We start from the raw sequence: 27,954 nt of genomic DNA, 5'->3' as shown, positions 1-27,954 counted from the left end.
GCGACCGCGAGCAAGCAAAATGACATCCCGGCCAGACTTTTTCCTTGTTCGCGATCAGCAACATCAAGTTGGCGATCGCGAGCATGGAAAATAAACCTCCCGGTGAGATTCTCAACGCGAGGAGGTCAGGTTTCTCATTGCGAGTGGTCGCATATGCTCGCGACCGCTCGCGATGAGAAACTACCAGTTCGCGTTGAGAAGCTGCAGCTCCAGTAAAAATCTACTCGAGCAGCAGAAAACTACAGCTCGCACTGTGCAAGATGCCATTTTCAATGATTGCACAGTGCCGGTTGCTTGTCCGCACTGTGCAATCATTGAAAACGACATCTGGCACAGTGCGAACAAGGTACTACGCAGTTCGCGAAGTGCTACGCGTAGCTCGCGTAGTGCGAACTGCACTTTGCGTAGCTTCGCGAAGTGCTACTTCGCGAACTACGCCCAGGGTTAGTCTCAAATCTATTCAATGCACTCTGCAACCCTGTCTGCGTCTTGGATAGGATGAGAGTGTCATCTGCAAACATAAGTAGCGGAATATTTTCACCTGCAAGGGAGGGGGCATCGGTTGGGTGTGTCGAAAAATATTGTACAACCCTATCAATGAACAAAGAAAAAAGTGTAGGGGCCAAAACACACCCTTGCCGGACCCCTTTTGATACTTCAAACCTATCAGTGACCTTGCCCTGCGACCCCCATCGTACCTGCGCAAAATTGGACTCGTGGAGCCTAACAATTAGTGCGAGAAGTTCGGCTGGCAACCAAAGATCGTTTAGTACCCCCCAAAGTTTGTTGCGTGGCACCAAATCAAATGCGGATTTGAGGTCGATGAAGGCCGCGTAGAGGGTACCTTCCGCGTTCATTACCCAGCGCCAGTAAATCATCGTGAACCTGAAAACTTATTCTATGGTGCTCACTTTTTGGCGGAAACCAGCCTGGAGTGGGGATAAAACATCTTTTTCACTAATCCAGGATTGGGTCCTACTCAGCACAAGCCTAGCCATAATTTTCTGCAGTGAATCTATTAGGCTAATTGGCCTATAATTGCTCGGGCTAGTGCGGTCCCTCTTTTTGTAGATTGGTATGATTTCCGCACTGCGCCAGGATTCTGGGATTGGAGCCTCACGCGCAATTGCATTCGCAATTATATGAATGTATTTTAGCCAGTTTTCTCTGTCGTGCCTAAACAGGTCGGCCGGAATACAATCCAGGCCTGGCGCTCGTCCGTTGGGTATCGCATCCAGAGCCCTACCAACTTCTTCTGGGCCGAAAGTTATAATTTTGTCGGACCTTAAAAATGGCCTTTGAGTATTATTATTAGTAGATGCAGTGAATTGGGCTTGATAATGGGAAATCCACTGATCTGGCGCTACATAATTAACAGTGTACTCCACACTACCCCACTTCACTAACTGCCAAAAGTTCTCAATCCTTTTCTCTCTGCTTGCCGACAGGAGTTCCTCCCATCGTTTTTCATCTGACTCTTGTTTGGCTTTAAGATGAGTTTTCTTGTAATTAACTCTAGCAACCTTAATGTTTTCCATAGATTTTAATTTTATAGCTTGGGTTAGTCTTTGATGCTCCACTCTACAGTAAAATAGCACAAATACACGTCAGGCCCTAGGGGCGAGCCAAACCATATACTAAAATAGTGGTATAAGAACCACGACTTAACTAGACACAAGGCCTAGAGGCTGTAGAATGATGGCTGGGACCCCAAGGAACCACCCAAGGTAGTGATACAGGGTACCCACGGGGGCCGTGTGCAGTGTGTGAACACAGCCGCGAGCTCCCGTTAGCTTGTATGGGTAAAGTTGCGGTTAGATTTTTAAAGATTAGGGACATTTAGAAATGAGTCAGGACCAAACCCTTTTGGACTTAGGAAGTTCTAGGGCTAGCACCCATTGGAGCACCGGAGTACTCGTGTTACCTCACCCAGGGAAGCCATGTGCATAGGTGTCTTTTGGTGTCGGGTCGCGTTGTCGATTTTAATGGGAGCTGGCGAAGAAGTGCTGCTGCTGTGAAGATGCGAAGTGTCCAAAGAGATCCAAGCCTGGATCGAAGATGAGAAGAACCTACACGCAGAGAGGACAGAGTCTGGGTCACTTGCCAGTGAGCAGGAAGGCGATGAGCAGATGTCCACCGATGTCCGGTGATTTCAGGTGAAGGAGGTGAAGCTTGACTCTTCAGCCACAAGGACCAGGAGGCATCGAGGACAACCAGGAGCTGGTTTTGAGCTGTCCCACAAAGGATGTCGAGTGCTGCAGCATCAGTGCCCGGATTGGATACAACAAGCCTTGGCAACAGCATCCCATGCAGAAAGGAGAATGATGTTTCAGTGCAGACCAGCAAGGTCTGAGGGACTCACCACTTGGTTGGGAGTCAGGGCACATCTGGAGCAATCAGGGAAGCCCAAGGAAATACAAAGTTACCCCCTCGGGGACCCACCAGTCAACAGACCAGGGATCACAAAGGGACCTCAAGATGAAAAACAAAATGGCAGCCCATGGGTCACTCGGAATGACCAGGTCAACAATCTTTGTTGGATTCAGTGCTTGAGGTGGGGGCTACATGATAGCCCAAGCGCGACTTCAAGAAATGTCGAGAAGTCAATGCACTTGCAAAAGTGCACGGTGACCAGGAGTTCCGGTTCCACACTGCTCACGAGGGCTGCGGGTCTCGACATTGCTGGGGACGCGGGACGGCCTCTGAGATGTCTTGAAATCCTCTCCCTGGGCTGCAAATACTTCAGAGTCTGGCCGGAGCTTTGATGATGCAGACCGGCAAATTGCTTCCTTGGTGCCTGCCAAGCAGGGGAGTCACTCCTTGACCCCAAGGGAGATTTCTTCAGTCCTCTGTTTTTGAGCAGAGCGCCGAAGGTCCAGGATTCAGCTTCAGAGTTTCGTCCAGGGTAATCCAAAGTCCTAAGAACAGGGGTCCCATACTTATACTAAGGTAGGGGGTTGGACATACTCTGTGGACCCACCTATAGGAAGGTTTGGAAAGAGGGGTGGCTACACCGATTTCCTTTGTCCAGTTTTGCGCCAGAGCAGGGGCTGGAAGCCTTTGAGCCGGTTTGAGCTGGACTATGCTCAGGGACACCAAATGTGCCCCCAGTGCAGGACTTCAAAGCACTCAGAGAGTGCTTCCACCCAGACCCAATACACATAAGCCTGTCTGGGAGGTGGTTACACCTCCCTGTGACAGGAAACCTATTGTCCAGGCCTCCCCTGCCGGAGTTTCGGTCAACAGCAGGAGGCCAGACCTGTGTCTGTGTCTGTATCATCCATTTTGTGATGCCAGGGCTCTATTAGGTTTCTACCGGTTATACCAGTGCTGTCATGTTTCTCCGTCTAGAAGGGTGGGATCATACTCCCACACCAGTTACTGGTGTGGGGGTATGATTCCAAGGTGTGTGACACCAAGCACAACATGTTTCCGTGCAGCCAGTCCAAAGTTAGCATTTACCGTTTGGTTATAATGCACTTAAAAGTATATGGTCAGGCTGTACTACAACCAGCATCAGAGAAGGGTCTCCGAACGCTGCAGAGGGGCTCTGCTCATGCAGGGGCACCTTCTCACATAAGAACCAAGCACTCTGCCTTCAGGATTGATAAGGCCTGCCATAGGAGTGACTTATACGTTTATATGTGTGTATATATATAGTGATATAGGTAACCTATATCACAGTAAGGGGTGCATGCACCACCTTACCCAGGCTGCAGTAGCAGACCTGTGGTGTCATTTTGGATGGCTTTCCAGGGGTGTCATAATACATGCTTCAGCCCCTGGTAGGCCTCTGGTGTACCTATGCCCTGGGTACATAGTATACCATATACTAGGGGCTTACAAGGGCACCTCAGATCCAATCTGTAATGTACCTAAAGTACATGGAATCATTTTAGAGAGGAAGCAGCTAAGCTGGGGCCCTGAATAGCAGGGTCCCAGTCAGACTAAAGTCGAAAAACAGTGAAACACCAGCAAAAAGTGGGGGTAAACATGTGAAGCATATCCTTCTCCCCTACACAACCCCCCCCCCCCAAACGCAGGGACATTCAACTAACCTTGACCATTTGAGTCTTCATGTTCTAAGTTGAAATATCTGGAGAGTCCATCTGCATTGGCATAGTTACTCCCAGGTCTATGTTCCACTGCACAGTCCATCCCCTGTAGGGAAATGGACCACCTAAGCATTTTGGGATTTTCATCCTTCATCTGTTTTAGCCGTAAGAGGGGCTTATGGTCTGTATGAACAATGAAGTGAGTACCAAATAAGGATGGCCTCAACTTCTTCAGAGCCCAAACCACAGCAAAGGCCTCCCTCTCAATGGTGACCAACGTTTCTTTCTGGGGTCAACCTTCTGCTTATAAAAGCTGCTGGTTGATCCTGACCTTCATCATTCAACTGTGACAGTACAGCCCCTACCCCCTAATCAGATGCATCTGTTTGGACAATGAACTTTTTGAAGTAGTCCGGACTTTGCAGAATGGGAGCAGTGCACATGTCATGCTTCAGGTCATCAAATGCCTTTTGACAGCTAGCTGTCCACTGAACCTTTTTGGGCATGTTCTTAGAAGTTTAGTCATTCAGGGGTGTCACTATTGATCCATACCCCTTGACAAATCTTCTATAGTACCCAGTCAGGCCTAAGAAGGCTCTCGCCTGAGTCTGGGTAGTTGGGGCAATCCAGTCCATTATGGTCTGGATTTTGCTCTGCGATGGTTGAACCTGGCCTCCACCTACAGGGTGACCCAGGTACACAACCTGACTCTGCCCTATCTGCCAATTAGTAGCCTTGATAGTTAGGACTGCTTTTTGCAGGGCCTCCAAAACATTCCTCAGGTGGACCAGGTGATCCTCCCAGGTGGAGCTAAAGACAGCAATATCATCTAAATATGTTGCACTATAGTCTTCCAGGCCTGTAAAGACTTGATTCACCAACCTTTGGAAAGTGGCAGGTGCATTCTTCAAACCAAAGGGCATTACCACAGTGCCCACTAGGGGTAGAAAATGCTGTCTTTGGCTTTGCTTCATCAGCTAGTCTGATCTGCCTGTAGCCAGCTGTCAGGTCAAATGTGCTTAGAAACTTGGCTGAGGCCAAAGTATCTATTAGCTCATCTGCCCTGGGGATGGTATGGGAATCAGTCCTATTGACTGCATTGAGACCCCTTTAGTCTACGCAAAACCTCATCTCTCTCAAGGCTAACTGAGGGTTCAATAACTCCCAAATCCAACATCTTTTGGACTTCTGTCCTTATACAGTCCCTGACATGGTCAGGTTGCCTGCAGATCTTATTCTTCACAGGCAGACTGTCCCCAGTGTCCACTTCATGAGTGCACCAGGTGGTCTGACTTGGAGTCAGAGAAAAAATATGTCTGAACTGGCTGAGAAGTTTTCTGCAGTTAGTTTGCTGCTGGGCAGTGAGGCTGCCTGCCAAGGCTACACCATCAACTGACCCATCATCAGGGTCCTGAGAAAGCAGGTCAGGGAGTGGGTCACTCTCTTCCTCCTGTCCTTCATCAGTAGCCACGAGCAAGCCCATGACTGCCCTGTCAACATATGGTTTAAGTCTGTTGACATGAAGTACCCTGTGGGGACTCCTAGGGGTTCCAAGGTCTACCAAGTAGGTAACCTCCCCTTTCTGTTCAACAATTGTATGGGGGCCACTCCAATCGTCCTGGAGGGCTTCGGTGGGGCCACAGGCTCCAACACCCACACTTTCAGTCTTGGCTGGTAGACAATCAGTACAGCCTTTTGGTCATGCCAGGCTTTTTGTAATTCCTGGCTAGCCTCAAGGTTTTTGGTTGCCTTTTTCATATACTCAGCCATCCTGGAGCGGAGACCACGTGCATAGTCCACTATGTCCTGTTTGGGGAACTTGAGAGGTAACTCCCATCCTTCCTTAACCAGACACAATGGACCCCTGACAGGGTGACCAAACAAAAGTTCAAAAGGGCTGTACCCAACCCCCTTTTGAGGCACCTTCCTCTATGCAAATAAAAGGCAGGGCAAGAGTATGTCCCATCTTCATCTAAGCTTTTTTGGGAGTCCTTTAATCATGCCCTTAAAGGTTTTGTTGAACCTTTCAACTAACCCATTGCATTGTGGGTGATAGGGTGTGGTGAACTTGTAGTTCACTCCACACTCCTTCCACATAGCAGTCAAGTAACTAGACGTGAAGTTTGCTCCCTGTCAGATACTACTTCCTTAGGAAAGCCTACTCTTGAGAACACACCCAAGAGATCTCTTACCACCACAGGTGCTGTAGTGGTCCTTAGGGGAATTGCTTCTGGGTACCTGGTGGCATGATCCACCCCCGCCAGTATGTATAAATCTGTGCCCGATGCTGTCTGAGGATCCATGGGACCAACAATGTTAATCCCCACCCTCTCAAAGGAAACCCCCACCACAGGTAGAGGTATCAGGGGGGCCTTTATGGTTCCACCAGCCTTGCCATTGGCTTGGCAGGTTACACAGGAGCGACAAAACTCCTTAGTGTCTTCAGACATGTGGGGCCAGTGAAAGTGAGGGACAATTCTGTCCCAAGTCTTGTTCCGGCCCAGGTGTCCTGCTAGGGGAATATCATGGGCTAGTGTCAATAGGAAGCCCCTAAACTTCAGAGGTATAACCAACCTCCTGGATGCACCAGGCTTGGGGTCTCTACACTCTGAATAAAGGAGTCCATCATCTCAATAAACGTTATGGGTGACACTAGCATTCCCAGCAGCCTCATCAGCAGCTTGCTTTCTGAGGGGTTCAAGAGAGGGGCAGGTTTTCTGCTCCTGTCTCAGATCAGACCTGGAAGGGCCCCCTGTCCCCAAGAACTAAACCTGGTCAGGTTCAAGCTCCATTGGGAAAGTTCCTTCTTCAGACTCAGGATCATCTCCCTGAGGAGACTGATCAGCATTCTGAGTCAGGTGGGAAGGCACTGCCTTAACCCTACTGCTCCTCCTCTTGGGAGGCACCTGGTCCATTATTCCAGAATCCAGGGCCCGACCAGCTTTAGACATTTTGTCCTGTGACCTAGTCACAGCAAAGACATGAGTAGGGATCCCTAACATTTCTGCATGTGTCCTGAGCTCCACTTCAGCCCATGCTGAAGTCTCTTGATCATTGCCAAGCAAGCACTGTACTGGTAGGTCTGCACTTACCACAACCTTCTTAAGGCCAGTTACCCCTCTCCAGGAGAAGTGAACAACTGACAGAGAATGATCGGTTCTGACATTGCTAGCATTGGTCACTTGGTACATTTCACCAAGTATGATCTGCCCAGGATCCACAAGATCTTGTGTCACCATTGTGACACTTTCTCCTGTGTCCCTGAATGCCCAAGCCTCTACTCCATTTATTAAAGGCTGTTGTCTGTAAATGCCCAGATTACTGGGGCTCACAAAGGGGGACATATCCATGCCCCCATCACAGACTAACACAGCCCGAGTTGGAACTCTGACTAGGCCAGAGTCCATCTCAGAACCCAGGGTCAACCCTACTACACCCTGATTCTGGACATTGACACCACCTCGTGTAGCTGTACTAGGGGGAACAGTTGCCTTAGGGGCAATGGTGGCTGGAGTAGATTATTTGGACTTGGTGCAGTCACTGGTCCAGTGAGTTTTCTGTTTACAGATTTTGCACCAAGGTTTCTTTTGGCCTTTTCCCTTGTTAGACTGTGAATACCCACCTGAAGAAGATTTTTGGGGGCCTAGTGAAGACTTCTGGTATTTACCCTTCTCCCCACCATTGTCAGAGTGTTTAGGATCTTGCTTCTTGGGTTCACTACTTTGGTTCTGTACCTTCTGCCTCACCCGGGTTCTGAACCACTTGTCTGCCTTCTTTCCCAATTCTTGGGGAGAGGTCAGATCTGAGTCTACCAGGTACTGGTGCAACAGCTGATTCTGACAATTATTAAGGATCTGCTCCCTCATAATCAAATTGTACAATCCTTGATAGTCATGCACTTTACTGCCAAGTAACCAACCTTCCAGAGCCTTAGTAGCACAATCTACAAAGTCTACCCAGTCCTTAGTCTGTGCCTTTTGGGTATCCCTGAACTTTAAACTGTATTGCTCAGTGGTTAGGCCAAACCCATCAATTAAGGCACTCTTCAGACTGTTGTAATCATCTGACTCCTTCTCTAACAGTGAGGAGTTTATCTCTACCTTTGTATGCAAAGGAGAGCCATAAGATTGCTGCCCACTGCTCCTGGAGAACCCTTTATACTTTTCTGGCCCTTTCCAAAGCAGTTATCCATTTGTGGATGTCATCCCCACTCTGGAAAGGAGGGACAATCTTATTCAGGTTTCTATGGACAAGAGACCTTTCCCTATCTCTAGGGATGTTGCTACCACCATGGGACTCTAGTCCCAACTTCTTTCTAGCTTTCCAGCTCTGTAGAGCTCTAGGGCCTCCTTATCTAGGGCTACCTGCTTCCTTCTGATTTCAAGCTGAGCTTCCTCATACTTAAGCAGTCTCTCCCTTCTCTCCAGAGAGGTTTCCCTCCTATGAGAGGAGATTGAGGTTCCTATAGATGAGTTAGAATTGTTAGACTCCACTGAGGGAGATCTTGACCGTCTTGGCCCACCACCAACTCTCCCAGGAGGGAGAAAGAGGGGTCCATTATGGTCCTCTCCATCACTGTCTAGGAGAATTGGATTTTCTACGTCCAGATCATTGTTATCTGCCTGGCAAGCCTCAGAGGTCGGGTCATGGGGAGTTACACCCCTAGGCCTTTCCTCAGGTGCTGTCCCACCCACTCTGCCTAGCCCTTCAGATCCTAAATATCTGCTAAGGTCATCCAGCCTGAGTACCTCTATGAGATGATGGGTGGTTGGACTTTTGCCTGTCTTGAGTTTCCTAGTTGTACACAATGCCCTCAATTCCATGAATGGGAGTCTATCATACTGGGAATCTTGAAGCCCATTGGCTTCTGGCAAGGACCTACTGGTTCCTGGCCTTGAAGACATTACTAGTGTGGTGTGGTGTATTGCACTTCCTACTTTAGTGTGGCCTACTAAACTCTCTTGAGTTGTAGAAAGGGTGTGCTATCCCTTAACACACAACTCTAAGTTCGGTAGAACTTACTGTATTCTAAAGCTTGTATTATATGTACCTAGGGTACCTTTAGTGGTTTTCAGTTAGTTACTCAATTGAGATTATCTGGTAAAACAATAGCAAGCTGGAATCCCACACGCTGCACACCAATATGAGAAGTTGGCCTGATATAAGCTGTCCACTAGTTATAGTGTGCACCTCGTATCAGTCCAAACAACCTCTTATTGGTTACAGGTTAAACACAACCTTTATTGAAAGTTATACTAGTGGTAGCTATGGAGAGTAGCCTTCAGGCTAAGTCTTGAAGGAATGTAAAGCAGCTTGTTTTACCAGTCTATAATCTCTTGAGACACTAAATGAAAGATATCCACACCAGGTATATATATATATAAAAGATATGTATTTATTACTAAACACACCCTCCTAGTCTCTTTATGAGACTAGAGGTCAAAACACATAAGTTACACTTCAATAATCACAGTAAAATAGCACAAATACACGTCAGGCCCTAGGGGCGAGCCAAACCATATACTCAAATAGTGGTATAAGAACCACAAGTTAACTAGACACAAGGCCTAGAGCCTGTTCAATCGCACCCCATCTCCGGAAAACCATCAACATCTCCTTCGAGACAGTAACCTTCCCGGAGAGCTGGAAGCACGCATGGATCAACGCCTTACAGAAGAAACCCAAGGCGGACCCAAAGGACCTCAAGAACTTCTGACCCATCTCCCTGCTCCCGTTCTCGGCGCAGATCATCAAAAAGGCTGTCAACAAACAACTGACCAGCTTCCTCGAGGAGAACAGCATCCTGGACCCGTCCAAGTCCGGGTTCTGCAGCAACCACAGCACCAAAACTGCCCTCACCACCGCCACCGATGACATCAGGACCCTGCTAGACAACAGAGAAACCGCGGCCCTCATCCTCCTGGACCTGTCAGCGGCTTTCGACACGGTCTGCATCTGCACACTACGAACACGCCTCTATGATTCCGGAATCCAAGAGAAAGCCCGGGACTGGACCTCCTCCTTCCACTCCGGCAGAACACAGAGCGTCTGCCTCCCCCCTTCCGCTCCGAAGCCACCGAGATCATCAACGTCTATATGGCACCACTTGCCCACATCGTCCGACGGTGCGACCTCAACATCATCTCCTACGCCGACGACACCCAGCTAATCCTCTCCCTCACCAAGGACCCCCACACTGCCAAAACCAACCTCCACGAAGGAATGAAGGCCGTCGCCGACTGCATGAGGAACAGCTGACTGAAGCTGAACTCGGACAAGACGGAGGTCCTCATCCTCGGATCCACCCCCTCGGCCTAGGACGACTCCTGGTGGCCGACTGCACTAGGAACACCCCCAACACCCACTGACCATGCACGCAACCTAGGGGTGATCCTCGACTCTACCCTCTCCATGACAAAGCAGGTCTACGCTGTCTCCTCCTCCTGCTTCAACACCCTCCACATGCTTTGCAGGATCTTCATGTGGATCCCCACCAAAACAAGAAGGACGGTCACCCAGGCCCTCGTCAGCAGTAGACTGGACTATGGAAATGCACTCTACGCAGGAGCCCCGGCCAAACTCCTGAAACGGCTTCAACGCAACTAGAACGCCTCCGCACGCCTGATCCTCGACATTCCTCGCCACAGCCACATCACACCCCCCCTGAGAGACCTACACTAGCTCCCTGTCAACAAGAGGATAACCTTCAAACTCTTCACCCACACACACAAGGCACTCCACAACACCGGACCAACGTACCGCAACAGCCGACTCAGCCTCTACACCCCCACCCGCCAGCTCCGCTCCGCAGACCACACCCTCGCCACCGTCCCCGGCATCCGAAGATTGACCACTGGCGGCAGATTATTTTCCCACCTCCCCGCCAAGACATGGAACACCCTCCCCATCCACCTGCGGCAGACTGAAGACCTTCTGACCTTCAGAAGACTGCTCAAGACCTGGCTCTTCGAACAGTAGCAGCTTCCCCCCTCCCCCCGCCCCCCATAGCACCTTGAGACCCTCGCAGGTATGTATTACACTTTACAAATGCCATGATTTATTGATTGATTGATTGTAGAATCGCTGGGATCCCAAGGAACCACCCAAGGTAGTGACACAGGGTACCCACAGGGGCCGTGTGCAGTGTGTGAACACAGCCGCGAGCTCCCGTTAGCTTCTATGGGGAAAGTCGCGGTTAGATTTTTAAAGATTAGGGACACTTAGAAATGAGTCAGGACCAAACCCTTTTGGACTTAGGAAGTTCTAGGGCTAGCACCCCCGGGAGCACCGGAGTACTCATGTTACCTCACCCAGGGAAGCCGGGTGCATAGGTGTCTTTTGGTGTCGTGTCGTGTCGCGTCGTCGATTTCAATGAGAGCTGGCGAAGAAGTGCTGTTGCAGTGCAGTGAAGATGCGAAGTGTCCGAAGAGATCCAAGCCTGGATCGAAGATGAGAAGAACCTGAAAGCAGAGGGGACAGAGTCTGGGTCACTTGCCAGTGACCAGGAAGGCGATGAGCAGATTCTCATGATGTCGGGTGATTTCAGGTGAAGGAGGTGAAGCTTGACTCTTCAACCACGAGGACCAGGAGGTTTCGAGGACAACCAGGAGCTAGATTCAAGCAGTCCCACAAAGGATGTCGAGTGCTGCAGCATCGGTGCCCGGATTGGACACAACAAGCCTTGGCAACAGCAACCCACACAGAAACAAGAAAGATGCTTCGGTGCAGACCAGCAATGTCTGAGGGACTCACCACTTGGTTGGGAGTCAGGGCACATCTGGAGCAACCAGGGAAGCCCAAGCAAATACAAAGGTACCCCCTCAGGAACCCACCAGTCAATGGACCAGGGATTGCAAAGGGACCTCAAGACGAAACACAAAACGACAGCCCATGGGTCACTCGGAATGACCAGGCCAACAATCTTCAGTAGATTTAGTGCTTGAGGAGGGGGCTACAAGTCAGCCCAAGCACGACTTCAAGAGACGTTGAAAAGTCAATGCACTTGCAAAAGTGCACGGTGAGTAGGAGTTCCGGTTCCACGCTACTCATGAGGGCTGCGGGTCTCAGCTTTGCTGGAAACTCAGGTCGGTCTCTGAGATGTCTGGAAATTCTCTTCCTGGCCTGCAAATACTTCGGAGTCTGGCAGGAGCTTCAATGATGCAGACCGGCAAATTGCTTCGTTGGTGCCTGCCAAGCAGGGGAGTCACTCCTTGACCCTAAGGGAGATTTCTTCAGTCCTCTGATCTTGAGCAGAGCGTCAAAGGTCCAAGATTCAGCTTCAGAGTTTCATCTAGGGTAATCCAAAGTCCTAAGGACAGGGGTCCCATACTTATACTAAGGTAGGGGTTGGACATACTCTGTGGACCCACCTATGGGAGAGTTTGGCAAGAGGGGTGGCCACACCCATTTCCTTTGTCCAGTTTCACACCAGAGCAGGGGCTAGAAGCCCCTGAACCGGTTTGAGCTGGACTATGCACAGGGACACCAAATGTGCCCCCAGTGCAGGACTTCAAAGCCCTCAGAGAGTGCTCCCACCAAGCCCCAATACACATAAGCCTGTCTGGGAGGTGGTTACACCTCCCTGTGACAGGAAAGCTATTTTCCAGGCCTCCCCTGCCGGAGTTTCGGTCAGCAGCAGGAGGCCAAACCCGTATCTGTGGCTGCAGCATCCATTTTGTGATGCCAGGGCTTTATTAAGTTTCTACCGGGTATACCAGTGCTGTCATGTCTCTCCCTCTAGAAGGGTGGGGTCATACTCCCACACCAGTTACTGGTGTGGGGGTTTGATTCAAAGGTGTTTGACACCAAACATGACATGTTTCCGTGCAGCCAGTCCAAATGTAGTATTTACCGTTTGGTTATAATGCATTTAAGAGTATATGATCAGGCTGTACTACAAACAGCATCAGAGGAGGGTCTCCGAATGCTGAAGAGGGGCTCTGCTCATGCAGGGGAACCATCTCACATAAGAACCAAGCACTCTGCCTTCAGGACTGATAAGGCCTGCCATAGGAGTGACTTACAGGTTTATATGTGTGTATATATATAGTGATATAGGTAACCTATATCAAAGTAAAGGGTGCATGCACCACCATACCCAGGCTGCAGTAGCAGACCTGTGGTGTCATTTTAGGTGGCATTCCAGGGGTGGCATAAAACATGCTTCAGCCCCTGGTAGGCCTCTGGGGTACCTATGCCCTGGGTACAAAGTATACCATATACTAGGGGCTTACAAGGGCACCTCAGATCCAATCTGTAATGTACCTAAAGTACATGGAATCATTTTAGAGAGGAAGCAGCTAGGCTGGGCCCCCGAGTAGCAGGATCCCAGCCAGACTAAAGTCAAAAAACAGTGAAACACCAGCAAAAAGTGGGCGTAAACATGTGAAGCAGATCCTACTCTCCTACAGTTAACATGAAGTCCAACATAGCACAAATCACACAACACAAAACCATCCACACTAACAACACAGCCTGCATAACCAATAATGAACACATCTCTCCATCACATGTTACAGGTGATCAAGGATATGCACTATGCCCGTGGATGATGACACCCCTCCGAAACCCCAACACCCAGGCACAGAGGCAGTATAATGCGGCCCACAGATTCATCCGGTCCATTGTGGAGTGCACTTTTGGCATGCTAAAGTCACGTTTTCGTAGCCTGGACATCACAGGTGGCAGACTGCTGTACAGCCCTGAAATGGTGAACAAAATCCTCCTCGTATGTTGTGTATTGCACAATATATGTGTGCGCACCAATGCTCCATGGATCAAAGTGCCTGATGCACCGGACGATGACCAGGATAAAGATGAAGATGAGGCAGGTGGCACACACCACAGTTAATGCAACAGGAACTGCCCGAAGGAACCGAATAATAAACAATTTCTTCAACTGAGCACGTCACATTGTGACAGTCCCCATTAGATGTATATCACTGCAAAATGACCCCAATCACGGTTTGTGTCAATAAAAATACACTACACACATACCCTGTCTGCATTTTACTGTCCTGCATAAGTACATCACTATGAAAAGAGTACGTAGCACAATGATTGCAAAGAACATCACAATATTCAGTTAATGGTGGGAAGGTCTCCTCAGTAAAGAGATGCTCTTCAGTGTGTCAAATGTGCCAAAGTACACTTTTAATTGTGTAAATTGTGCTAACAAACTCTAATATTTGGTGTGTCCTGTTGTGTAAGTCATAGGTTGTCCTCTGTGCACAAATCCTAATTGTCGATTTGGGGCAAAAAGTCAATAGAGTGTGTCGGTGTGGTAATGAAAGCATTAATTTATGCAATTTAGGGAGTGAAATGGGGTCAAAGTTGAAAAATGGGCGTGAAATGTGGTCAAAGATGAAAAATGGGCATGAAACGGGTTCAAAGATGATAAATGACCATGAAATGTGGTCAAAGATGAAAAATGGGCGTGAATTGTGGTCAAAGATGTTTTTTAGGGTGTCATCTTCAATCACCTTTGAACCCACTTCGACCTCAATTTCATAAACCTCTAAGACAATTTGCGGGACCACACGCTGGACGCGGCAGCCGGACCACCTGCAGCCCGAAGATACCAACCAGACCACCATCTCTAAATGGACACCAGGCACGGATGAAGACGCCACCTACACCATGAAAGGCATCCACTCTGCAGCCCACACAGACCCCTGGACCCCTCACAACTACCACAGAGCTGCATCTGCCAATGCACACAAACCACTATGCAACATCAACACCACCTTCAAAACATCCACCTGCACAGACAAATGGAAGCGTGCAGAAGTAATGGCCCTGCTCAAGAAGCACACAGTTGACCCCACCAGCCTCAAGAGCTATCGGACCATCTCACTCCTCACCTTTGCAGCCAAAGTCACCAAGAAAACAGTCAACAGGGAACAGACAAGATTCATCAAAGAGAACGCCATCCTCAACCCATCACAATCAGGATTCAGAAACAAGCACAGCACTGAGACCGCCCTACTTGATGCCACAGACAACATCAACACACTCCTGGACCAAGGACACTATGCAGACCTCATACTACTCAACCTTTCAGCAGCCTTCAAACACGTCTCCTACCGCACACTGGTCACCAAACTACATGACGCAGGCATCCAAGGTACAGCCTTGGACTGGATCCAATCATTCCCCACCGTAAGAAGGCAAAGGAGCAGACTGCCAGACTTCATCTCTGATCCCACGACTCTCACCTGTAGAGTAACACAGGGCTCATCACTGAGCCAGAGCCTCTTCAAAATATACATGTATCTCCCTCGCAGACATCGCCCAACAACACGGCCTCAACATCCTATCCCACGCTGACAACACCCAGTTCATCCTCTAACTCACCAAAGACCACTCCACCGCCACTATCAACTTCCTGAAAGTAATGCAACATGGCGCAGTCTGGATGACCAACAGCTGCTTGAAGCTCAACCCTGAGAAGACAGAAGACCTCGTCCTTGTAACTATCCCTTCAGCATGGGACAACACCTGTTTGCTCACGGCCCTCAGAAGACCACCTCTTTCCACAGACCACGCAAAAAAACATCAGCATCATACTAGACTCATCACTCAACATGAACCAGCAGGTTAGCGCCGTCACCTACAGCTGCTTCAACACACTCCACATCCTCTGGAAGTCCTTCAAATGGATCCCCCCTGAGTCAAGGTAGACAGTCACCCATGCACCCATCACCAGCAGACTGTACTATGTGAATGCACTACAAGTCCATACTCTGCAAACTACAGACAATACAGAACACCGCCGCCAGACTCGTTCAGCTCCAACATCCTCATCTCATGTCTACAAATGCCTACACAACAATGGACACAAATACCTCAATTACATAATCAACTTACACATACCCAAAAGAAAACCACAATTTACAAAACTATCACTGGCCAAAAACCCTCATATCCACAGAGCCTGAGGATGCGGAAAATCCATCTGTAACATTGCAGCCAAGACCTGGCCCAAGCTACCGACAGACATCAGACACGCTCCCTCCATGAACACGTTCATGAAGCCCCAGAAGAGCTTACTCTTTGGCCAACAGATCTGTGCACCACCACCCCAGCACCTCGTGACCCCCACGGGTGAGTAGCACACTTACAATTCCCATGATTGATTGAATTTATTGTTGTGAAATATGCAATTATGGTGCCAGCTGGGGTGAAAGTTGCAATTTAGGGTGTCATGTGTTGTGAAAAATCATATTTAGGGAGTCATTTGTGTGCTAATCAAGCACTTCATGTTGTTTTATGTGTCTGAAAAGAATTTAGCTCTAAGACTGTACATCTGTGTATGAATTTGCTGTAAGCGTGAAGTTCTTGCCACTATAACGATAACGCAATGTTTTTTTTACTCACCCGATGGAAAAATACATCGCTCAACACATTGTACAATGCTAAATATTACTCATGAGCCTATTAGCGTGCAGATTTGACCGCTTTCTCAAAAACAGGCTGCATTGAGACAGGAAGTGATGTCTGCCTGCTTCCTGTCTACTGGAGTAGTGTTTTGCACTTTCACTTTCTCTTATGAGCACATTGCTAGCGATTGTGGAGAGTGTTGGAGGTGTTTGGTGGTGTGTGCTGCAGTGTTGAGATTTTGAGAGTGTTGCTGTGTCCTGTGTACTGTTGATAGTGTCTGTTAAGTGATGTGTACTTATTTTGTGTCTTTTTTTGTCTCTTGTACTCAAATTTGTCGGGTGTTTGTCTGAGGTAGTTAACTTTCTTAGTAGTTTTTGGGGATATATTAGAGGGTTATAATTTTTTGCTCTGGGCTCTCAGGTGTGCAGGGAGATGCCGGGTGTGGGCAGGGAGGGCAGGATGTCCGAGGGGGCATTGGGGGGCTTCCTCTGGCTGATAAAATTCTGCCTTAAATTGATGTTGGAGAGGGGAGGTCGTATCCTTCAAGGATACAATGTCAGTGTGCAGAAGATGAAGTGGAAGCGTGTGCGGGTGCAGATGCTCCGGTTCTTTGGAGTGGACCGCACCGTGCACCAGTGGAAGCACCGCTGGCAGGATCTGCTGGCCTGTGAAGCTGACCTCTTGGACTACATGGGAGTCATGACTGGCATACAGGGTGGCAAGTACAAACTCTACATTTAATTGTGATTGCTTAAACTAAAATAAATGACGTGTGTGACACTGGTGTCACAGTGAAAAAAGGTTGCTGAGTGAGGTGGGAGATGTAATGCACTCACACATAACATTGGCACATCCGAGACTCAACGCTGCATCATATTGACAAGCATAGGGTGCAAGTATGTGTTAACCACTGCGCAGGAGCAACACTTAGCACGGTTGTGCCATAGCTGGCAAACCTGCACAAAAAGTGTGTGCATGCAGAATATTGTTTGTGTACGGCAGGGGTGACTGTACATGCACTGTCCAAGGAACTGTTCATGTGAGCAGTGTGCTTGCCAAAAGGTAGTATTAAAATGCTTTCCTCATGAATTGTGTTACGTTACCTACACTGCCCTGTGAACATAGTTGATGTGTGACAATGTATTTACTAGGAACAAATGGTCAAAGGAAATTGGACATGTCCAGATTTTTATACACAAACAAGCTCTGTGAAACTGCTTTGTGCGAACGGCAGCAATGCAATTGTACAAAGAGGATGTATAACATCATGATGCTTGTAGTAATGGTGCCTTGTGGATGTCTCACACTACTAGCATGTGCATGTTAGCTAGCATTACAGTCTGGTTTGTCCTGACTCAGCATTCACTGTTCTTTTGTGAATGGCAGTCAAAGTGGACACAATCATGTATCCAACATGAAACGCAACTCTACAGTTACGTAGCATTTTCTGTTATGGTGATGATTGGTATGAGGAATATGACACATGATTTAACGTCTGATACCAACACATATATTTTTTCTTGTCTCACAGATGGTCGGCCACCAATCACACAGGGGGACATCGACAGCTTCAAGGACCCACACACCACTAGTGAGTTTGGACATAATATATTGATATAGTGCAGTGTCATGGATTTCTGGGTCAAAATATCAACGTTGTAGTATGCAGTATGGGTGCGTATCACATGTCCCTTGCCTACATTGTGATGATGTATTGTTGAAGTAAGTGAAGTATCAGCAATGCACTGGTTTCACTGTTGTAACCTTGCCCATCCCCAGTCTGTGATAAACTTAGTAAATATGGTGCATATCATCGAGACCCTATTGCCAACACAACTTCACTTTCATTGAAGTGGTGTTGTCAATAGGGGTCTAGCATCATGAGCGAGCCAGCGTTAATCCACTTCATGTGTAATAACGCTTCATTTGTAATGAGGCACACTTTCACACTGTGTTTAGCGTGCAAGTGGAGTGCAGTGGGTGTTGCGGTTGCCGTTCCACAGCAACACTCACTATATTTGACACTGCCACCTATGTTCAAGTGCGGCATTGATAGATGGCAGCGCACAATTTAACAACAGTGAGATCCTGTTCATATTCTGGCTAAATTAGGATGAATCTTTCTTTCTCATCATTTTTTCTTTGTACATGTGAGCTGCCTTGTGCAGCACAGATTGAGTAAGCAAAATGACATGGTTTGTATGTGTACAGGATGGTGGCCCTTCCTGTGCATACAGAAAAACTCTACAATAATCAAAAATGTATCTTTCCTGTGTGCTGCACAACTCAGCACACATGAAAGTTACAACATGGTAAACTAGGATTAGTTATGGCCATGAAGGGGCACCTTCCTGTACAGAAAAAAACATCCCCTGCACATACACACCCTTGCACTCTGGTGCATGTGTGCCTGCCTAGCCGCTAAGTTGTGAGACTTGCCGCCATCATCGGAGGGAACCAAGTCTGGACCACATCATTGGTAATATGGTGCAGACTTGCGTTTCCAAATTGTCGGCAAGAGGCGTTAAGCCAAGGAGGCTAACGCCTATCTCCGCCACTTCCTTGTCAATATGCCCCTAGATCTATGGGTACTGTCACCACAGCACATGCCTGTGGATTGCACAGGACACTGATAGGAAAGGAGACATGTAAGTGGGGTTGCAGATGACTATCAGATGACATGGAATGCATCTACATCCTTGCATGAGATGAATATGCAAGTGTGCCCGATGATGCACAAGGAGGCATTGCTTTTCAGTCTGTAAGTGCGCAGACACAGTTTGGCACTGTGAATTTGTAGGTATGCTGCATGCCATCTTCAACGAAGTGGCAGTGTCTAACTTTGAGCCAAGCATATCAATGGCACGTTCCCCAAACACACAGCAAAGGTGGCCTGATGAATCTCCTTGGCAAGTTTGTCCCCTGTAATGGTGTCGACAAGCTGTCTCTTTGAGGACATTCCTTGATTGACTCAGGACCAGGTGTGGTAACTCCTCTGTCCCAAGTGTTGTCATTACTTTGCATGCATTTCCCACACATGGTTTGGCTCTGCCTCCATTACTGTGCCTTTTATGTTACAATGCAGGGCTATCAAACGCTATATTTTGTTTTTTTTATTTTTTTTTTTATTTTCAGTGGCAGAGGCATACAAAATACAAGGATGAGAAAAACATTTTAAACAATGACAATCATTCGCATAATTGCTGATACATTATTAACAAAACCAAGTAAGAAATAAATGAAAAAGAAGAGAAAATAAACCGGTGAGACATAGAAAACATAAGATATCTCTTTTTACAGATGTGGTCGTTATTAGATTAAATCCAGTTATCAATAGGAGACCATAGTTTCCTAGCAAATATCTTCTTTCTGTGTCCTTTCAATTTGTACACTGCTTTATCCATTCTATAAACATTTAACAACTTTCCCAACCATTGCTCGAATGATGGTGGATCAGCATCTAACCATCTTGAGGTAATACAAAAACGGTAAATGGACATTCCAATAAAAAGAAAATGTTCTTGATCAGCAGATAAGCTCTCAGATGGAACATATAAGCCAAAAATAATCACAGATGGACATAACTTGATATTAGTGTTAAGCAAATTAGTCAAAAACTTTTCTATCCTATTTATATATACAGTTAGTTCAGAACAGCTAAAAAACATATGACATGAGTCTGCTGCTAAAGTTCCGCAACGACTACAATTGATACCTTTCGTAGCTTTCCATTTGGCCAGTTTTGCCGGTGTATAGTAAAGATCTAGAGATGCCATGTAATGTTGACTTTTAAGAGAACTGTTGATTAATGTTTTATTACTAATCTCAAACGCCCTTGCCAGATCTATCCCTTCTATACACAGTTTCCTTTCCCATTTCTGGGCTTGTTGGTCGAGATCATCATGCAGCCTGTTGACCATTAGTTGATAGATTGTACCGATGCGACTATCCCTCCTGCCGCTCTCCATAACAACATTGGTCTCCATTGCGTCACTATATAAGAGGTTTTTTTTTTCCAGAAAACTACGAATTTGTAAGTATTTAAAAAATTCGTTTCTGGAGAGACCCAATATATCTTGAAGTTTGGAAAAGGACATTAGAGCCCCATTTTGGTACAGTTGCCCAATTGAATGAATCTGTCCCAGACGGAATCGATTCGTGGAGATATCTTGAGAAATACCAGATAATGAAATATTGCAACAGATGGGTGTATAAAAATTATATTTTGAGATTATCCGTAAAGCTTTATTAATTTGTCTCCAAACCAAAAAAGCAGAGAGAAGAACCTTAAATTTTGTTTTTTTGTAATAACTCGGCTCCGTAAATATCAATAAACATTGGCGCACATGAGCACCCATAAGCATTTCAAAAATGGATGGTGACATAAAGGTTTCGCTGACATGATCATAAAATAATAAAACCTTAATTGTTTTAAGAGTTATAGCCCAATAGTACATTCTAAAATTCGGAAATCCCAACCCACCACGCCCTTGCGGTAAGGTGCACCATTTTAGAGATCTTCTTGAGCGGCGATACCCCCATAAAAATCTGGACAGCATCGTATCTATTTTATTAAAAAGGGACATAGAGAAAAATAGGGGAATGGTGCGAAAAAAATAAAGAAATTTTGGAAAAATCAACATCTTAATGACATTGGTCCGTCCAAATAAAGATAAATGTAGATTATTTATCCTTTCTAAGGTTCTGTTAGTGGATATGAGTAAAGGATCCAGATTTAGTCCAACAATGTCATCTATTTTAGATGATATAGTTACACCAAGGTATGTAGCAGTATCATTTAGTAGAATATCAGTGGGTGTACCAGTTTTAGAATGTACAATTTGGGTTTTTGAGATATTTAGTTTGTATCCAGAGAATTTACCAAATTCACTAGCAATTTCTATTATTTTAGGTAAGGCGGAAGAAGAATCAGAGGTTACAATGGCCACATCGTCTGCGTATGCTAAGACTTTGTGGTCTATCTCATGGAGTCGGACAGGTGGAATACCGGGTTCTATAATTAATCTATTCAAATAAGGTTCTAGATAAAGTGCAAATAAAAGTGGAGAGCAGGGGCACCCTTGCCTGGTCCCCCTGGTAATTGAAAATGGACTAGAGATATCCGTGCCTAATCTTATTACACCCTTTGCATTAGAATAAAGTGACTGTATAGCTTTAATAAATTGTGGTGGAAAACCCTTCCATTTTAGTACAGACCAAAGGAACCCCCAGTCTACTCTATCAAACGCTTTTTCAGCATCGAGTAGGATAACTCCGACTGGGGATTCCTTTGCTTGAGCCCAATCCAACAGTGCAATAACACGTTTAACGTGATCTGTAGTGTCCCTGTGTTTAATAAACCCGTGTTGAATATTAGAAACCAAACCCGGCATAACATCGTTTAGTCTATTTGCAAGAATTTTAGAATAAATCTTACTATCAGCTGTAATCAGGGAGATGGGACGATACGAGCCTAATTCCTTTGGATCCTTGTTCTTTTTGACAAAAACAACTATAGTAGCTGTGGACCAGGAGTCAGGAGCTTTGTCTTGAAATGCTACATTAAAAATTTTAAGCAACTCTGGTTTCAGCAAGAGTCTAAATGTCCGATAAAATTCAAGAGGAATCTGATCGGGCCCCATAGCTTTACCAGCTGCAAGACTCGTAATAGCCCTTTCAATCTCTTCCCAGCTTATTGACCTAGAAAATAAATCTATATCATCTGTGCACAAAGAAAGTTGGTTAATGTTTTGTAAATAATCTGTGGGATTAAGAGTCTTGTCAGTTTCATTGTTAAAGTCGTTATACAGCATCTTGTAGAAGCCCTGAAATGCCTCTAATATTCCTTCCCTACTTTCGTGAAGGACCCCATTTGTATCTTTAACACATTGTATTTCGTTAAAAGAAGATTTTTGTCGTAAGCGCTGTGCTAGAATTTTTCCCGTACGTTCGCTAAATTCGTAACGTTCCGTTTTATATTGTTTAAATTTTGCAGCTACTTCTTCAGCAATATGTGTACGAAGACCTGAGCGTTCAATGGTTAGTCGTGTTTGTACATCCTCTATATTAGCATTGTTTTTACATGCGGTAGATAATTCCAGCTCGACCTGCCTTATCTTGTTTAACCTATCCCTGAGATCTGTTTGGTTTTTTTTCCTCTTATAATTTGCAAAACTGATTGTCTCGCCCCGTACAATAGATTTGAAAGAGTCCCAGACTACTTGTGGAGAGGCAGTATCGTTGTTTATTAGAAAGTAATCTTTAGTAATATTAACCATAAATTGAAGGTATTCTTCGTTTAATAATAAATTTCTTTGAAATGACCAGGATCTAGTGGAGTTTTGGCAATCAGTAGAAAATTGCATCTCAGCAATTATAGGATTATGATCTGAAATGACTTGTGGTAATATCTCAATACGAATTTTCTCCAAAAAAACTGAGGATACAAAAAAGTAGTCTAAACGGACAAATTTTTGATAAGGAGTAGAAAAAAAAGTATATCCGGGGTCATTATAATGAAATTTATTCCAGACATCAGTTAACCCATTACTTAGTACCAGGTCTCTAAGTGCTTTATAAGTTTTAACCTTTCGACCCGTATATCTCTTCTCTGATTTAATATTCCAGTCGGCTGACATATGTATATTTAAGTCTCCACAGACTATAATCGGTTGTGTCCAAGTGGATAGCTCTGTATTCATAGTGTTAAACAATTCGGCATCGTCCAGATTGGGACCATAAATACAACATAAGGTAAATTTGCAGCTTCCAATTTTTAGCTCAGCCAGTCCCCATCTGCCCCATTTATCAGAGAGTGTTTTTAAACATTTCCCTATTCCCTTTCGCATACAAATTGCAACGCCTCTTTTGATACCCATTTGCTTAGATGTAATCAAAACTTCCAATCCCAAATTATTCAGAAGAAAACGTTTATCCCATGAAATGTGAGTTTCCTGTATACATAGCAGATCAATATTCAGCACTTGGAGCATTGTTCGGAACATAGCAATCTTCTTTAAATCATTAAGACCATTGATATTAATAGTACATATTTTCACCTTTTTATACATATCAAAAGTGATAGAAAAAAATTATCGACCATCATCACAAGTATTTGCTCTTCAATGTTATCATTTAAATGCCTTATATTCATCCCTGTGTTGAACACCTCTGCCTTACACCCCCACCACCAACCCTTGCCCTTGCCCACCCCCACCCTTGTTCCCAGAACCCCTCCCCCCACCCTCCCCACTATATGAGGCACAGGAACTTTCAGTTCCTGGAGCGTATGGATGCCGTGTCCCTAACCCGTGGCGTCCTTACTAGAGAAAAAAAAGAAAAGAAAAAAAAGAAGAAGAAAAGCGAGAGAAGGAGAAAGTTCAGAAAAGAAGAAAGGAGAGTATAGAGATAGAGAAACATAATGGTCCTGCATTCAAATAATTATTAAACAGTATAATTATTACGCTCAAGTTCTAGATTTATCATACTATACATCGAAGATCTTCTTGTTTATTCAAAGAGATTCCAAGTACGCCTTAGCTTTGATTATAGAAATAAAGTATTTTGTTTGGCCCTTGTATATAGTCTTTAGTTTTGCAGGACCTTGAAGAAATACTGCTACTTCTTTCTTCTGAAAATCAGGAATTAGTTGCTTCAGTTGCCATCGTTGAGCCACAGTAGCTTGGCAGTAGTCTGGTCGCACAAAGAACTGACAACCTAGACCATCCGCTTTCTTATCTGGTCTGGCGTTTACAAATATCACTTCGCGGGCAAGGAAATTATTGAATGACACCAGAATGGCCCTAGGATAGTTTTCTTGACCTTGTCGTGGTTTCCTTGTTGTGAAAGGGAATCTATGTGCTTGTTGTATTTCCCGAGCCCAATCCCAATCAGTAATTTCAGGAAAAGCATTGTTTAGTAAATTAATGATAAACTTCCTCGGGTCCCCTCCTTCTTTATTTTCAGGGATCCCCAAAAAACGCAAGTTGCTTCTACGGGCCTGATTTTCCAAACTAGCTAGTTTGTCAGATAGGTCATCCTTTTGTACTTTGAAATCTCCCACTTCTTGTCTTTGAGCCATACATTCTTCTTCTAGTACAGATATCCTGGCCTCTACTTCAGTGACCCTATCAGCAGTCTCTGAGCATAATTTGATTGCACGTCGTACTGCGTTTTTGACTTTGGCACATGTCATTTGCGTGCGTTGATTCTCGGCCTTGCTCTCTGCTCTATGACACATCATGGTATCAAATATTGTTTTCAGTGTAATCTCTTCGTTGTTCTCTTGCTGTAGACTAGGATCAGGTATAGCATTATGGCTAGACCCCGGAATATCATTGGCAACAGAAGCGGTGGATATTAAATTAGAAGATAGGGGATTCGTATTGTTTGGTGAATTAGAAGCAGCCTCTTGGCTCATTATGCGAGAAGATCTCTTCTTCCTCCGATTCTTTTTTATAATGGTTGCCGCATTAGTATTATCAGGACTCATACTGATCTCACCCTCAGAAGATAGGCTCTCACCACTAAAGTCTGCCCAGTCTTTATTAAGACCCGTCGCTTCATCGGATGAGAGTTCTGATAGTGAAAAAAAATTTTCGGGGAGCTCTTGATTATGTTGATGCCCAGTAGTTTCTTTTACACTTCGTGATTCGCTTGGTGCTTCATTTGATAGTAATACCAGCGATGGAAGAGAGCATGCTCTATTGGTGATAGCTCCACCCGGAGCTGGAACTGCAAATCCCATAATACCCTTCCTCGAAGAGTCGGTCGGTATCAGAATGGGTATCAGAGTAGAAGGATTATTAGAGTTATTCTGATTATCACCGCTTGTAGATGATTGATTAGCAGACTGTGCTGCGGTTATATCAGTGCTTTGATTATCATTATCAGTTATTTTCTTTTTTGCAGCATGCTTTTCAAATAGATCTGGTAAAGTTTGTAACACAGAGCTTTTTATGCCGGGTATTTCATTAGATTTAACAGCAGCCCCCTTATTAGAGTTCTTACCCTGTTTGGTGATGGTTTTACCAGGGATCAGTGGTGTTGCCTCTGCCATCTCGGTCTCCTCGTTCTCTTGCTCCACGTTGTTCAAATCAGACCCAGGGCCGGTTTTTCTGTTGCTGCGTGTGGCAATAGAAAGTGGAAGTGGCGTCCTCTTTTTCTTCCGTGAGCCACCTCTGCCGGGAAAAACGCTGCTCTGTGCCCAGCACAAACAAAGTGTAGCACGCCACAGCGGAGACCGCCGATTGAACTCAAAGAAGTTTAGCAACATTCGTAAGCTCTGCCTGACGCAAGGATAGTTTGTAGCAAATTGTTATTACTATATGCTGGAATAACGCGATGTAATTATTTCTTCTCCATTTTTGATACGTTTTGTCTCCGTGGCTCTGTGGCTTTGTCTGACCTGCACGAGCCAAACTCCGGTGAAATCAAAGTCAATTATTAGACACTTTCCCCGCTGCTAAAATCTACTCGGAAATGGTCGACGCCTCTCTGCCTCTCTGCCAGCGCGGAGCTTCGGATCCAACCCTCCGGTCAGGAAATGAAAAAAACACCTTTCAGGTTCCGCGCTGCTCCGTTTTCCGTCTCTCAAACGCTATATGTGAGAAAGCATTACCCCTAAACACACTATGAGCATCAAGACTGAAGGGTGCTGTTACAATGGGAAATGCATTGTGACTTTTAGCGTTGTAAAGGCATGCTTCTATTGATTCACTACGGAGTGAACTTAGCGGATACAAGACATGCATGAGTGATTGAGAATTTGGAGGAAACAATGTTTCCCCCTCTCTGCGGCAGCACTTCAGATATTCTGTAGTAGTGTGAGAGAGCGGGACAGCGCATCATGTATAACTCTGCGTTCATCCATACAACGGGTTTACATGTGTGCTGCATGATGCAGCATAGTTGAAAGTGTGAGTAGGGCTGTCCCAGGATAGCTCCAGAGCAGGTTGGGTAAACTTCCAAAACATTTACCAGGCCCCCAGCACACAGACACCTATGCAAGAGTGCCTGTGTTGGCGCTAACTTCATGAACTGCACACAGTTGCTGGGGGACACACAGGCCTGCACATGGGCATTGCACATATCATACAGCACTGTGTCACAGGAGAGGATGAGGGTGGTGCTACACATGGAGGGATAATGCCTCCCTCCTCTGATTGCTTGTACATGTCACCCTCAATCCGGGTATGTCATGGCACCATCGTTTGACACTGTCAGTCCCATTTGGTTGTGACAGTACATGTACCATGCCATGCACTGTCATGTCAGTCTCCCTAGCATGTAGTCACTGAGCCATGCTTCAACATTTTGTCTTCCAGGTCACTCTCTGACTTCACATAGTTACGCTGGAATGTAGGCTCCCATGTTTGAGTGATCTTGTATTACAGCTGTTATTGCAGACCATTGACATAGTCTATAGGACTGAAAATTTCCATTGTTGATATTTTACAGACGACATGACGCCAGCGGAACAACATGCCTTCCAGGTGAGGAAGGACCGCTTCAAGCACGTAAAGAAGGTGGCTAAGGGTTACTGCAACATGGCCAAGAGGCACCAGGAGGAACTGAAGAAAGGAACATGGAAGGCGGTGCCCGAGATTTTGACAACTGGCACACAGCCCATCATAGGCCCCTCTGGTGTCAATGGTGGGTCCCAGCCTGAACAGGTGTCACATCCCCTTACGGCCACACCCCACCAAGGGACAGTCCCACCTGCACCGGGCGATCAGGTGGTGCCATTTACAGTTAGGGACAGGAGGGTGATTCATGACAACAATGTGTTCCTGGCAGAGATGAGGCGGGAAATGGCTAATATGAACAGACATTTAACGGACCTTAAAAACTACTTAGGACTGCCATGATGCCTAGAGATGGTGAACCCCATCCCCCTCTTCTCCCTTCCCCCAATGTTTTAAGATCTGTTATTAAGTAGTGTTAGGTTAGTTCTTTTAATTGTTAGGTAGTGTAGTTTTAGCGTAGGTTATAGTTAGTGTTAGCTTTTAAGGTAGATTTTAGACATTTTACTATTATGCCGTATTTGGGGATAAGTTTCCTTTTCCATTGGGTGGGGGGTTGATGTATTTTTTGAAAAATGAAATGCAAAAAAATATATATATTTGTGTAGGTTACATGTGTAGTTAGTTTATGTATAGCTTAAATGTCTTTGTCCTGTCTCGTGGTGTGCCTAAGGGTGGGAGGGGGGTTGATGTCTAAGATATGTTGTTGTGTGTTTAGGATTAGTTAGGGTAGATAGTTTAGGTATGTAAGATTGTTCTAGTTAGTTTAGATTGTAGTTGTAGTTCTAGTGCTCAGTGTTAGTTTAGGGTCGTTAATTAGTTTTACTGTTCAAATAAAAGTGGAAAAATTTGTATTTCTGCTTGCACTTCTGTCAGGGATGATGTTGGGGAGTGTGGCATATTGGCTTGTATGTAACTCATATCATCACTGTACAATCCATGGAATGTGTAAGTCTGGTCATGACATGTGACTTAGCATGATGTATTGTGTCAGG

General features: G+C 45.8%; 1 long non-coding RNA gene across 1 annotated transcript in view; it reads left to right on the top strand.

Moving 5' to 3' along the window:
- Nucleotides 1-27,683, top strand: part of LOC146805406 (uncharacterized) — a 68,921-nt gene extending 41,238 nt beyond the window's left edge. Inside the window, exons 2-3 of the long non-coding RNA XR_014967457.1 lie at nt 17,968-18,027; nt 26,895-27,683. This is a non-coding gene — a long non-coding RNA (uncharacterized LOC146805406). The remainder of the gene's footprint in view (nt 1-17,967; nt 18,028-26,894) is intronic.
- The last annotated feature ends 271 nt before the right edge of the window (nt 27,684-27,954 follow it).

Source organism: Triturus cristatus, chromosome 8, assembly GCF_964204655.1.
Source record: "Triturus cristatus chromosome 8, aTriCri1.1, whole genome shotgun sequence".
Classification (NCBI taxonomy): Eukaryota; Metazoa; Chordata; class Amphibia; order Caudata; family Salamandridae; genus Triturus; species Triturus cristatus.
The sequence above is the reverse complement of the archived record's forward strand: the minus strand, read 5'-3'. Positions and strand labels throughout refer to the sequence as shown.